The 13,253-nt window shown below is 50.4% G+C and overlaps 5 non-coding genes across 5 annotated transcripts; all 5 read right to left on the bottom strand.

The window, feature by feature from the left end:
• Window positions 1–947: 947 nt before the first annotated feature.
• On the bottom strand, window positions 948–1,019 carry trnam-cau (transfer RNA methionine (anticodon CAU)). The gene has a single exon. It is a non-coding gene; the product is annotated as a tRNA-Met (tRNA).
• Window positions 1,020–3,516: 2,497 nt separating this feature from the next.
• On the bottom strand, window positions 3,517–3,588 carry trnam-cau (transfer RNA methionine (anticodon CAU)). The gene has a single exon. It is a non-coding gene; the product is annotated as a tRNA-Met (tRNA).
• Window positions 3,589–6,075: 2,487 nt separating this feature from the next.
• trnam-cau (transfer RNA methionine (anticodon CAU)) lies at window positions 6,076–6,147 on the bottom strand. Its single transcript has one exon. It is a non-coding gene; the product is annotated as a tRNA-Met (tRNA).
• A 2,499-nt stretch (window positions 6,148–8,646) lies between these two features.
• Window positions 8,647–8,718, bottom strand: trnam-cau (transfer RNA methionine (anticodon CAU)). Its single transcript has one exon. It is a non-coding gene; the product is annotated as a tRNA-Met (tRNA).
• A 2,164-nt stretch (window positions 8,719–10,882) lies between these two features.
• Window positions 10,883–10,954, bottom strand: trnam-cau (transfer RNA methionine (anticodon CAU)). The gene has a single exon. It is a non-coding gene; the product is annotated as a tRNA-Met (tRNA).
• Between the last annotated feature and the right edge of the window lie 2,299 nt (window positions 10,955–13,253).

Below are 13,253 nucleotides of genomic sequence, written 5' to 3'. Positions count from 1 at the left end.
CTGCTCGCAGTGTCGTTTCCCCAATGTAGCATGAAGCATAAACTAGGTGACTGCTTCGCAGAACATCCCGGTTCTGCCCGCAGGAAAAAGGCCCTGACCTTGCGGTTGTCTGCCACTTTAACACATCACCCTGTTCCCTGGCCAACATCTCTGTCTCAGGCTTGCAGCAGTGTTCTAGCTCCAGATGAAAGAACAACACCTCATTTTCCACTTGGAGACCTTACAGCCCTCCGGTCTTCAATATCGAGTTCCAGAACTTTAGGGCTTGAACTCCCCCATGTCCTTGACCCCTACCACACAAACGACTCCTTGTTATCACCTCGTCTGCTATGACACATTACGTATTGTTAGCCACTAACAGAATCCGAGTGAAACCTTCACTCACTGAGAGTCCTCCCCACGGCCCTGAGCTGAGGGACTGCAGGCAGGGACGGTTAAAAATGAACCAGTTTTGCTCCCTCAGCCTCTCTGTCCCAGAGACACGCAGTGGGACGGCATAAACACGTAGCACCATTCTCGCGTAGACACAAGCCGTTCAGCCCATCGAGTTCATGCCGACTGCCTGTCTCTCTCTCTCTCTCTCTGAGGTTATTCACAATCGGTGGGATCCGTCCTAATCGTGGGGGAACTGTGTCTGAGTCGTGATGTGGTTTTTGACATGCTTGTCATTCACGTCTGAACCAGGGTAGCGAATCACTGCAGGGAATGGACGAAATCGCAAGACATTTGTTTCAACTTGACCAGCGGATTGGCATCGCAGAGAACTGGTTTTGCGATTCAGTTCAGAATTAAAAACCGCCTAAGAACAGAATGCCACTGAGACCTCTAAAACCACGCCTCTTTCATGGAGTGGATTTGGCGAGTGCATTCGGCTAAGTCGATGCAAAGGCAGTTGGCAGAAGAGAGCACCGATCCAAAGGAAATCAGCTCGAGGTGACATTGAACAATAGCAGAGGATGGTTTCGATCCATCGACCTCTGGGTTATGGGCCCAGCACGCTCCCGCTGCGCCACTCTGCTGCCACGCTTGACTGGCTGTCCGCAGAACACTTCAGCTTTTCATCTGGCACGCGGCATGCACGTTCGAGACTGATGTCAAAGACCTCCGCTGCTGTCGTGTAATATGCTGTTTCGCAGACGTATGGAGGCTGTGGAAATAGAAACGTTTTTACTAAATTCCCACATTCTGTTGGTCGAACTGTGATTTCACGCTGAATCACAACACGTGTCGCAGCGCAGACGGAGGCCATGCGGCCCACCTTCGCTCTGCTGGTTCTATACTTAAGCCAAGGTGTGTCTCTATTCGTTTCATTCTCTCGCCTTCTCAGCGTAAATCTGCACATCTGAACGTGACCACCGAATTCCCTTTAGTGTCCATTGAATCTTCCTCTTTGTCAATGTCCGACAGGGACTTACTGACACTAACCACTCCCTGTACGAAAACGTTCTTCCTCCTGTCACTTTTACATTTTTTCCTGGTGACTTTAAAATTCTGCCGAATCGTTGTGGATCCTTTCAGGTGTGGGAGCATTTTCACACCATTATTTCCTGTTTCTAGGTCCCTCGTGACTTGGAAAACTTCGGTTCTCCGAGGGGAGCTGTCCCAATTTTCCAATCTACCTTGATTGCTGACATTCCCCAAACACCGCACAGCTCACGTCAACCTGTTCGACACTACATCCAACCACTTCACTTCCCTGTTTTCTGCCTTGCCCGTACTCCAGACAGCCCAACCTCGTTTCATCAAGGTGCTTTTTGAGAAAATTAATCAGGCAATTTTGCACAGGTCAAGTTGGAAAAAAACCTCGGGCTCGTCCGGGATCTCTCGCAACTCATCACACTCAGGCACCCTAAGCGAGAATGATACGCCTAGACCAACGAGCCAGAGAGCCGGCCCGGGACAAATGCCCCACACCGCTTGAGTGACCTGAGACGTGCTCACAATGAAATACATTTGAGATTGCTCTAAGAATTGCAAGCGGCAAAGAGTTTCTCGAACCGCTGTTTCTCATTCAGTCTCCCTGCTGCTGTTTGTCCCGTCACCAGGAATCGGGCTCTCTCCACTGGCAGATAATTCAACCATTTTGTTTTGAAACTCTTCTCTGACACCCGAGCGGCCAGTGACAAGCGTTGCCCTCCTCGCCATAGGATACAGAGAACAGGAGAAGACGCACATCTCCACGAGTGTATCAACTCGACTGTGCACATTGGGCCAGTATATCACTGTGAAATATTTATGCCCAAGCTTTTTTCGGAAGCAGATGAGAAGGCGAGGTGCAGACAGAGCGCTGTCATACGGGAAAGCTGCTAAAGACGACATTGAGTGAATAGGAGAGAATGGGTTATGGTCCCAACACGCACCCGTTGTGCCAGGGGTTACACTTCGGCTCCACTCTTCCTTCACTCGCAACACCCCACACCCACCTCCCATAGTGCCAAGTCGCTTTCGCCTGCAACCGCCGAATGTGTAACACCTGCCCATTTACCTGCCCCCTCCAGAATATCCAAGGGCTCAAACATACCTGCCCAAGTGAAGCAGAACTTTTGCCACAACCTAGTCCACTGCATTCGCTGCTCGCAGTGTCGTTTCCCCAATGTAGCATGAAGCATAAACTAGGTGACTGCTTCGCAGAACATCCCGGTTCTGCCCGCAGGAAAAAGGCCCTGACCTTGCGGTTGTCTGCCACTTTAACACATCACCCTGTTCCCTGGCCAACATCTCTGTCTCAGGCTTGCAGCAGTGTTCTAGCTCCAGATGAAAGAACAACACCTCATTTTCCACTTGGAGACCTTACAGCCCTCCGGTCTTCAATATCGAGTTCCAGAACTTTAGGGCTTGAACTCCCCCATGTCCTTGACCCCTACCACACAAACGACTCCTTGTTATCACCTCGTCTGCTATGACACATTACGTATTGTTAGCCACTAACAGAATCCGAGTGAAACCTTCACTCACTGAGAGTCCTCCCCACGGCCCTGAGCTGAGGGACTGCAGGCAGGGACGGTTAAAAATGAACCAGTTTTGCTCCCTCAGCCTCTCTGTCCCAGAGACACGCAGTGGGACGGCATAAACACGTAGCACCATTCTCGCGTAGACACAAGCCGTTCAGCCCATCGAGTTCATGCCGACTGCCTGTCTCTCTCTCTCTCTCTCTGAGGTTATTCACAATCGGTGGGATCCGTCCTAATCGTGGGGGAACTGTGTCTGAGTCGTGATGTGGTTTTTGACATGCTTGTCATTCACGTCTGAACCAGGGTAGCGAATCACTGCAGGGAATGGACGAAATCGCAAGACATTTGTTTCAACTTGACCAGCTGATTGGCATCGCAGAGAACTGGTTTTGCGATTCAGTTCAGAATAAAAACCGCCTAAGAACAGAATGCCACTGAGACCTCTAAAACCACGCCTCTTTCATGGAGTGGATTTGGCGAGTGCATTCGGGTAAGTCGATGCAAAGGCTGTTGGCAGAAGAGAGCACCGATCCAAAGGAAATCAGCTCGAGGTGACATTGAACAATAGCAGAGGATGGTTTCGATCCATCGACCTCTGGGTTATGGGCCCAGCACGCTCCCGCTGCGCCACTCTGCTGCCACGCTTGACTGGCTGTCCGCAGAACACTTCAGCTTTTCATCTGGCACGCGGCATGCACGTTCGAGACTGATGTCAAAGACCTCCGCTGCTGTCGTGTAATATGCTGTTTCGCAGACGTATGGAGGCTGTGGAAATAGAAACGTTTTTACTAAATTCCCACATTCTGTTGGTCGAACTGTGATTTCACGCTGAATCACAACACGTGTCGCAGCGCAGACGGAGGCCATGCGGCCCACCTTCGCTCTGCTGGTTCTATACTTAAGTCAAGGTGTGTCTCTATTCGTTTCATTCTCTCGCCTTCTCAGCGTAAATCTGCACATCTGAACGTGACCACCGAATTCCCTTTTGTGTCCATTGAATCTTCCTCTTTGTCAATGTCCGACAGGGACTTACTGACACTAACCACGAAAACCTTCTTCCTCCTGTCACTTTTACTTTTTTCCTGGTGACTTTAAAATTCTGCCGAATCGTTGTGGATCCTTTCAGGTGTGGGAGCATTTTCACACCATTATTTCCTGTTTCTAGGTCCCTCGTGACTTGGAAAACTTCGGTTCTCCGAGGGGAGCTGTCCCAATTTTCCAATCTACCTTGATTGCTGACATTCCCCAAACACCGCACAGCTCACGTCAACCTGTTCGACACTACATCCAACCACTTCACTTCCCTGTTTTCTGCCTTGCCCGTACTCCAGACAGCCCAACCTCGTTTCATCAAGGTGCTTTTTGAGAAAATTAATCAGGCAATTTTGCACAGGTCAAGTTGGAAAAAAACCTCGGGCTCGTCCGGGATCTCTCGCAACTCATCACACTCAGGCACCCTAAGCGAGAATGATACGCCTAGACCAACGAGCCAGAGAGCCGGCCCGGGACAAATGCCCCACACCGCTTGAGTGACCTGAGACGTGCTCACAATGAAATACATTTGAGATTGCTCTAAGAATTGCAAGCGGCAAAGAGTTTCTCGAACCGCTGTTTCTCATTCAGTCTCCCTGCTGCTGTTTGTCCCGTCACCAGGAATCGGGCTCTCTCCACTGGCAGATAATTCAACCATTTTGTTTTGAAACTCTTCTCTGACACCCGAGCGGCCAGTGACAAGCGTTGCCCTCCTCGCCATAGGATACAGAGAACAGGAGAAGACGCACATCTCCACGAGTGTATCAACTCGACTGTGCACATTGGGCCAGTATATCACTGTGAAATATTTATGCCCAAGCTTTTTTCGGAAGCAGATGAGAAGGCGAGGTGCAGACAGAGCGCTGTCATACGGGAAAGCTGCTAAAGACGACATTGAGTGAATAGGAGAGAATGGGTTATGGTCCCAACACGCACCCGTTGTGCCAGGGGTTACACTTCGGCTCCACTCTTCCTTCACTCGCAACACCCCACACCCACCTCCCATAGTGCCAAGTCGCTTTCGCCTGCAACCGCCGAATGTGTAACACCTGCCCATTTACCTGCCCCCTCCAGAATATCCAAGGGCTCAAACATACCTGCCCAAGTGAAGCAGAACTTTTGCCACAACCTAGTCCACTGCATTCGCTGCTCGCAGTGTCGTTTCCCCAATGTAGCATGAAGCATAAACTAGGTGACTGCTTCGCAGAACATCCCGGTTCTGCCCGCAGGAAAAAGGCCCTGACCTTGCGGTTGTCTGCCACTTTAACACATCACCCTGTTCCCTGGCCAACATCTCTGTCTCAGGCTTGCAGCAGTGTTCTAGCTCCAGATGAAAGAACAACACCTCATTTTCCACTTGGAGACCTTACAGCCCTCCGGTCTTCAATATCGAGTTCCAGAACTTTAGGGCTTGAACTCCCCCATGTCCTTGACCCCTACCACACAAACGACTCCTTGTTATCACCTCGTCTGCTATGACACATTACGTATTGTTAGCCACTAACAGAATCCGAGTGAAACCTTCACTCACTGAGAGTCCTCCCCACGGCCCTGAGCTGAGGGACTGCAGGCAGGGACGGTTAAAAATGAACCAGTTTTGCTCCCTCAGCCTCTCTGTCCCAGAGACACGCAGTGGGACGGCATAAACACGTAGCACCATTCTCGCGTAGACACAAGCCGTTCAGCCCATCGAGTTCATGCCGACTGCCTGTCTCTCTCTCTCTCTCTCTGAGGTTATTCACAATCGGTGGGATCCGTCCTAATCGTGGGGGAACTGTGTCTGAGTCGTGATGTGGTTTTTGACATGCTTGTCATTCACGTCTGAACCAGGGTAGCGAATCACTGCAGGGAATGGACGAAATCGCAAGACATTTGTTTCAACTTGACCAGCTGATTGGCATCGCAGAGAACTGGTTTTGCGATTCAGTTCAGAATAAAAACCGCCTAAGAACAGAATGCCACTGAGACCTCTAAAACCACACCTCTTTCATGGAGTGGATTTGGCGAGTGCATTCGGCTAAGTCGATGCAAAGGCAGTTGGCAGAAGAGAGCACCGATCCAAAGGAAATCAGCTCGAGGTGACATTGAACAATAGCAGAGGATGGTTTCGATCCATCGACCTCTGGGTTATGGGCCCAGCACGCTCCCGCTGCGCCACTCTGCTGCCACGCTTGACTGGCTGTCCGCAGAACACTTCAGCTTTTCATCTGGCACGCGGCATGCACGTTCGAGACTGATGTCAAAGACCTCCGCTGCTGTCGTGTAATATGCTGTTTCGCAGACGTATGGAGGCTGTGGAAATAGAAACGTTTTTACTAAATTCCCACATTCTGTTGGTCGAACTGTGATTTCACGCTGAATCACAACACGTGTCGCAGCGCAGACGGAGGCCATGCGGCCCACCTTCGCTCTGCTGGTTCTATACTTAAGCCAAGGTGTGTCTCTATTCGTTTCATTCTCTCGCCTTCTCAGCGTAAATCTGCACATCTGAACGTGACCACCGAATTCCCTTTAGTGTCCATTGAATCTTCCTCTTTGTCAATGTCCGACAGGGACTTACTGACACTAACCACTCCCTGTACGAAAACGTTCTTCCTCCTGTCACTTTTACATTTTTTCCTGGTGACTTTAAAATTCTGCCGAATCGTTGTGGATCCTTTCAGGTGTGGGAGCATTTTCACACCATTATTTCCTGTTTCTAGGTCCCTCGTGACTTGGAAAACTTCGGTTCTCCGAGGGGAGCTGTCCCAATTTTCCAATCTACCTTGATTGCTGACATTCCCCAAACACCGCACAGCTCACGTCAACCTGTTCGACACTACATCCAACCACTTCACTTCCCTGTTTTCTGCCTTGCCCGTACTCCAGACAGCCCAACCTCGTTTCATCAAGGTGCTTTTTGAGAAAATTAATCAGGCAATTTTGCACAGGTCAAGTTGGAAAAAAACCTCGGGCTCGTCCGGGATCTCTCGCAACTCATCACACTCAGGCACCCTAAGCGAGAATGATACGCCTAGACCAACGAGCCAGAGAGCCGGCCCGGGACAAATGCCCCACACCGCTTGAGTGACCTGAGACGTGCTCACAATGAAATACATTTGAGATTGCTCTAAGAATTGCAAGCGGCAAAGAGTTTCTCGAACCGCTGTTTCTCATTCAGTCTCCCTGCTGCTGTTTGTCCCGTCACCAGGAATCGGGCTCTCTCCACTGGCAGATAATTCAACCATTTTGTTTTGAAACTCTTCTCTGACACCCGAGCGGCCAGTGACAAGCGTTGCCCTCCTCGCCATAGGATACAGAGAACAGGAGAAGACGCACATCTCCACGAGTGTATCAACTCGACTGTGCACATTGGGCCAGTATATCACTGTGAAATATTTATGCCCAAGCTTTTTTCGGAAGCAGATGAGAAGGCGAGGTGCAGACAGAGCGCTGTCATACGGGAAAGCTGCTAAAGACGACATTGAGTGAATAGGAGAGAATGGGTTATGGTCCCAACACGCACCCGTTGTGCCAGGGGTTACACTTCGGCTCCACTCTTCCTTCACTCGCAACACCCCACACCCACCTCCCATAGTGCCAAGTCGCTTTCGCCTGCAACCGCCGAATGTGTAACACCTGCCCATTTACCTGCCCCCTCCAGAATATCCAAGGGCTCAAACATACCTGCCCAAGTGAAGCAGAACTTTTGCCACAACCTAGTCCACTGCATTCGCTGCTCGCAGTGTCGTTTCCCCAATGTAGCATGAAGCATAAACTAGGTGACTGCTTCGCAGAACATCCCGGTTCTGCCCGCAGGAAAAAGGCCCTGACCTTGCGGTTGTCTGCCACTTTAACACATCACCCTGTTCCCTGGCCAACATCTCTGTCTCAGGCTTGCAGCAGTGTTCTAGCTCCAGATGAAAGAACAACACCTCATTTTCCACTTGGAGACCTTACAGCCCTCCGGTCTTCAATATCGAGTTCCAGAACTTTAGGGCTTGAACTCCCCCATGTCCTTGACCCCTACCACACAAACGACTCCTTGTTATCACCTCGTCTGCTATGACACATTACGTATTGTTAGCCACTAACAGAATCCGAGTGAAACCTTCACTCACTGAGAGTCCTCCCCACGGCCCTGAGCTGAGGGACTGCAGGCAGGGACGGTTAAAAATGAACCAGTTTTGCTCCCTCAGCCTCTCTGTCCCAGAGACACGCAGTGGGACGGCATAAACACGTAGCACCATTCTCGCGTAGACACAAGCCGTTCAGCCCATCGAGTTCATGCCGACTGCCTGTCTCTCTCTCTCTCTCTCTCTGAGGTTATTCACAATCGGTGGGATCCGTCCTAATCGTGGGGGAACTGTGTCTGAGTCGTGATGTGGTTTTTGACATGCTTGTCATTCACGTCTGAACCAGGGTAGCGAATCACTGCAGGGAATGGACGAAATCGCAAGACATTTGTTTCAACTTGACCAGCTGATTGGCATCGCAGAGAACTGGTTTTGCGATTCAGTTCAGAATAAAAACCGCCTAAGAACAGAATGCCACTGAGACCTCTAAAACCACGCCTCTTTCATGGAGTGGATTTGGCGAGTGCATTCGGGTAAGTCGATGCAAAGGCAGTTGGCAGAAGAGAGCACCGATCCAAAGGAAATCAGCTCGAGGTGACATTGAACAATAGCAGAGGATGGTTTCGATCCATCGACCTCTGGGTTATGGGCCCAGCACGCTCCCGCTGCGCCACTCTGCTGCCACGCTTGACTGGCTGTCCGCAGAACACTTCAGCTTTTCATCTGGCACGCGGCATGCACGTTCGAGACTGATGTCAAAGACCTCCGCTGCTGTCGTGTAATATGCTGTTTCGCAGACGTATGGAGGCTGTGGAAATAGAAACGTTTTTACTAAATTCCCACATTCTGTTGGTCGAACTGTGATTTCACGCTGAATCACAACACGTGTCGCAGCGCAGACGGAGGCCATGCGGCCCACCTTCGCTCTGCTGGTTCTATACTTAAGCCAAGGTGTGTCTCTATTCGTTTCATTCTCTCGCCTTCTCAGCGTAAATCTGCACATCTGAACGTGACCACCGAATTCCCTTTAGTGTCCATTGAATCTTCCTCTTTGTCAATGTCCGACAGGAACTTACTGACACTAACCACTCCCTGTACGAAAACGTTCTTCCTCCTGTCACTTTTACATTTTTTCCTGGTGACTTTAAAATTCTGCCGAATCGTTGTGGATCCTTTCAGGTGTGGGAGCATTTTCACACCATTATTTCCTGTTTCTAGGTCCCTCGTGACTTGGAAAACTTCGGTTCTCCGAGGGGAGCTGTCCCAATTTTCCAATCTACCTTGATTGCTGACATTCCCCAAACACCGCACAGCTCACGTCAACCTGTTCGACACTACATCCAACCACTTCACTTCCCTGTTTTCTGCCTTGCCCGTACTCCAGACAGCCCAACCTCGTTTCATCAAGGTGCTTTTTGAGAAAATTAATCAGGCAATTTTGCACAGGTCAAGTTGGAAAAAAACCTCCTCGCCATAGGATACAGAGAACAGGAGAAGACGCACATCTCCACGAGTGTATCAACTCGACTGTGCACATTGGGCCAGTATATCACTGTGAAATATTTATGCCCAAGCTTTTTTCGGAAGCAGATGAGAAGGCGAGGTGCAGACAGAGCGCTGTCATACGGGAAAGCTGCTAAAGACGACATTGAGTGAATAGGAGAGAATGGGTTATGGTCCCAACACGCACCCGTTGTGCCAGGGGTTACACTTCGGCTCCACTCTTCCTTCACTCGCAACACCCCACACCCACCTCCCATAGTGCCAAGTCGCTTTCGCCTGCAACCGCCGAATGTGTAACACCTGCCCATTTACCTGCCCCCTCCAGAATATCCAAGGGCTCAAACATACCTGCCCAAGTGAAGCAGAACTTTTGCCACAACCTAGTCCACTGCATTCGCTGCTCGCAGTGTCGTTTCCCCAATGTAGCATGAAGCATAAACTAGGTGACTGCTTCGCAGAACATCCCGGTTCTGCCCGCAGGAAAAAGGCCCTGACCTTGCGGTTGTCTGCCACTTTAACACATCACCCTGTTCCCTGGCCAACATCTCTGTCTCAGGCTTGCAGCAGTGTTCTAGCTCCAGATGAAAGAACAACACCTCATTTTCCACTTGGAGACCTTACAGCCCTCCGGTCTTCAATATCGAGTTCCAGAACTTTAGGGCTTGAACTCCCCCATGTCCTTGACCCCTACCACACAAACGACTCCTTGTTATCACCTCGTCTGCTATGACACATTACGTATTGTTAGCCACTAACAGAATCCGAGTGAAACCTTCACTCACTGAGAGTCCTCCCCACGGCCCTGAGCTGAGGGACTGCAGGCAGGGACGGTTAAAAATGAACCAGTTTTGCTCCCTCAGCCTCTCTGTCCCAGAGACACGCAGTGGGACGGCATAAACACGTAGCACCATTCTCGCGTAGACACAAGCCGTTCAGCCCATCGAGTTCATGCCGACTGCCTGTCTCTCTCTCTCTCTCTGAGGTTATTCACAATCGGTGGGATCCGTCCTAATCGTGGGGGAACTGTGTCTGAGTCGTGATGTGGTTTTTGACATGCTTGTCATTCACGTCTGAACCAGGGTAGCGAATCACTGCAGGGAATGGACGAAATCGCAAGACATTTGTTTCAACTTGACCAGCTGATTGGCATCGCAGAGAACTGGTTTTGCGATTCAGTTCAGAATAAAAACCGCCTAAGAACAGAATGCCACTGAGACCTCTAAAACCACGCCTCTTTCATGGAGTGGATTTGGCGAGTGCATTCGGGAAAGTCGATGCAAAGGCAGTTGGCAGAAGAGAGCACCGATCCAAAGGAAATCAGCTCGAGGTGACATTGAACAATAGCAGAGGATGGTTTCGATCCATCGACCTCTGGGTTATGGGCCCAGCACGCTCCCGCTGCGCCACTCTGCTGCCACGCTTGACTGGCTGTCCGCAGAACACTTCAGCTTTTCATCTGGCACGCGGCATGCACGTTCGAGACTGATGTCAAAGACCTCCGCTGCTGTCGTGTAATATGCTGTTTCGCAGACGTATGGAGGCTGTGGAAATAGAAACGTTTTTACTAAATTCCCACATTCTGTTGGTCGAACTGTGATTTCACGCTGAATCACAACACGTGTCGCAGCGCAGACGGAGGCCATGCGGCCCACCTTCGCTCTGCTGGTTCTATACTTAAGCCAAGGTGTGTCTCTATTCGTTTCATTCTCTCGCCTTCTCAGCGTAAATCTGCACATCTGAACGTGACCACCGAATTCCCTTTAGTGTCCATTGAATCTTCCTCTTTGTCAATGTCCGACAGGGACTTACTGACACTAACCACTCCCTGTACGAAAACGTTCTTCCTCCTGTCACTTTTACATTTTTTCCTGGTGACTTTAAAATTCTGCCGAATCGTTGTGGATCCTTTCAGGTGTGGGAGCATTTTCACACCATTATTTCCTGTTTCTAGGTCCCTCGTGACTTGGAAAACTTCGGTTCTCCGAGGGGAGCTGTCCCAATTTTCCAATCTACCTTGATTGCTGACATTCCCCAAACACCGCACAGCTCACGTCAACCTGTTCGACACTACATCCAACCACTTCACTTCCCTGTTTTCTGCCTTGCCCGTACTCCAGACAGCCCAACCTCGTTTCATCAAGGTGCTTTTTGAGAAAATTAATCAGGCAATTTTGCACAGGTCAAGTTGGAAAAAAACCTCGGGCTCGTCCGGGATCTCTCGCAACTCATCACACTCAGGCACCCTAAGCGAGAATGATACGCCTAGACCAACGAGCCAGAGAGCCGGCCCGGGACAAATGCCCCACACCGCTTGAGTGACCTGAGACGTGCTCACAATGAAATACATTTGAGATTGCTCTAAGAATTGCAAGCGGCAAAGAGTTTCTCGAACCGCTGTTTCTCATTCAGTCTCCCTGCTGCTGTTTGTCCCGTCACCAGGAATCGGGCTCTCTCCACTGGCAGATAATTCAACCATTTTGTTTTGAAACTCTTCTCTGACACCCGAGCGGCCAGTGACAAGCGTTGCCCTCCTCGCCATAGGATACAGAGAACAGGAGAAGACGCACATCTCCACGAGTGTATCAACTCGACTGTGCACATTGGGCCAGTATATCACTGTGAAATATTTATGCCCAAGCTTTTTTCGGAAGCAGATGAGAAGGCGAGGTGCAGACAGAGCGCTGTCATACGGGAAAGCTGCTAAAGACGACATTGAGTGAATAGGAGAGAATGGGTTATGGTCCCAACACGCACCCGTTGTGCCAGGGGTTACACTTCGGCTCCACTCTTCCTTCACTCGCAACACCCCACACCCACCTCCCATAGTGCCAAGTCGCTTTCGCCTGCAACCGCCGAATGTGTAACACCTGCCCATTTACCTGCCCCCTCCAGAATATCCAAGGGCTCAAACATACCTGCCCAAGTGAAGCAGAACTTTTGCCACAACCTAGTCCACTGCATTCGCTGCTCGCAGTGTCGTTTCCCCAATGTAGCATGAAGCATAAACTAGGTGACTGCTTCGCAGAACATTCCGGTTCTGCCCGCAGGAAAAAGGCCCTGACCTTGCGGTTGTCTGCCACTTTAACACATCACCCTGTTCCCTGGCCAACATCTCTGTCTCAGGCTTGCAGCAGTGTTCTAGCTCCAGATGAAAGAACAACACCTCATTTTCCACTTGGAGACCTTACAGCCCTCCGGTCTTCAATATCGAGTTCCAGAACTTTAGGGCTTGAACTCCCCCATGTCCTTGACCCCTACCACACAAACGACTCCTTGTTATCACCTCGTCTGCTATGACACATTACGTATTGTTAGCCACTAACAGAATCCGAGTGAAACCTTCACTCACTGAGAGTCCTCCCCACGGCCCTGAGCTGAGGGACTGCAGGCAGGGACGGTTAAAAATGAACCAGTTTTGCTCCCTCAGCCTCTCTGTCCCAGAGACACGCAGTGGGACGGCATAAACACGTAGCACCATTCTCGCGTAGACACAAGCCGTTCAGCCCATCGAGTTCATGCCGACTGCCTGTCTCTCTCTCTCTCTCTCTGAGGTTATTCACAATCGGTGGGATCCGTCCTAATCGTGGGGGAACTGTGTCTGAGTCGTGATGTGGTTTTTGACATGCTTGTCATTCACGTCTGAACCAGGGTAGCGAATCACTGCAGGGAATGGACGAAATCGCAAGACATTTGTTTCAACTTGACCAGCTGA

This window comes from Hemiscyllium ocellatum (genome assembly GCF_020745735.1).
Source record: "Hemiscyllium ocellatum isolate sHemOce1 chromosome 27 unlocalized genomic scaffold, sHemOce1.pat.X.cur. SUPER_27_unloc_1, whole genome shotgun sequence".
Classification (NCBI taxonomy): Eukaryota; Metazoa; Chordata; class Chondrichthyes; order Orectolobiformes; family Hemiscylliidae; genus Hemiscyllium; species Hemiscyllium ocellatum.
Note: the sequence above shows the minus strand (reverse complement) of the source record. Positions and strands in the feature narration are given on the sequence as shown.